This window comes from Helianthus annuus, chromosome 5 (assembly GCF_002127325.2).
Source record: "Helianthus annuus cultivar XRQ/B chromosome 5, HanXRQr2.0-SUNRISE, whole genome shotgun sequence".
Taxonomy (NCBI): domain Eukaryota; kingdom Viridiplantae; phylum Streptophyta; class Magnoliopsida; order Asterales; family Asteraceae; genus Helianthus; species Helianthus annuus.
Genome location: NC_035437.2, coordinates 36,865,375 through 36,866,364, shown reverse-complemented (window position 1 = coordinate 36,866,364; position 990 = coordinate 36,865,375). Strand labels below are relative to the sequence as shown.

The window sequence follows — 990 nt, the reverse complement described above, 5'->3', positions numbered from 1 at the left end:
AAGTTCCCGTTGGAGGACCCGGCGGCCTAGGTCTATTATCAATGTAGTTTACCATTTCTTGTTGATCGTCCGTTTCTTTCATGCAACTCCAATTTTCATGTGACCCACCACACCCTTCACAAGCCATAACCGAGACTGTTTTTGTCATTTCTAACTTTTTTATTTTCGAAGAAAGGGCCTCGATTTGGGCTTGTAAAGAAGTGCTTTCGTCGATTTTATGGGCGCCCGGGGCGATAGACTTATTTCCCCGGGGGGTGTGCCATTGAAAATTGGTTTGAGCAATTTCCTCAATCTGATTATATATTTCATGTGGGCGTCGGTTACCTAGAAGTCCCCCGGAGCTAGAATCAAGTGTCTGCCTAGTGTGTGGCAACAATCCATTGTAGAAAGTGGACACTTGTTGCCATATTGCGAGGCCGTGATGGGGACACTTGCGTAATAGCTCCTTGAACCTTTCCCAAGTTTCATATAAGGATTCCCCGTCCTCTTGTGAGTATGTATTAATTTCAGCCATTAATTTAGCAGTTTTAGCAGGAGGGAAATACTTATATAGAAATTTTTGGGCTTGTTCATCCCAGGTGTTTACCGAACCAGCTGGGAGGGCGTTGAGCCAAGCTTTCGCTCGGTCTTTTAGTGAGAATGGAAACATACGGAGGCGGATGGCGTCGTTTGATGCTCCATTGATCCGAAAGATATCACATATTTCTAAGAAATTAGTTATATGTAGATGGGGATCCTCGTCCGCAAGCCCGTGGAAGGTTGCGGAGTTTTGGAGCATTTGTATCAAATGCGGTCGAAGCTCGAAGTTATTGGCTTCGACATTCGGAGCATTGATAGCGGTGCCTAGATTACCTACGGTGGGCCGTAGATAATCCATAAGGGTGCGTTGGTCCGCCATTGAAGGTGGATCACCCGAAACCTTCTCTTGATTTTTGGCTTTTAACCTTTTTCTGAGAAAGCGTTCGGGTTCTTCTAATGGTTCTTTTATGT

At 45.2% G+C, this 990-nt stretch overlaps 1 non-coding gene across 1 annotated transcript; it reads left to right on the top strand.

Annotated features, from left to right (window-relative positions):
* Positions 1-413: 413 nt before the first annotated feature.
* Positions 414-520, top strand: LOC118492852. The gene has a single exon (XR_004894853.1). It is a non-coding gene; the product is annotated as a small nucleolar RNA R71 (small nucleolar RNA).
* Positions 521-990: the final 470 nt, after the last annotated feature.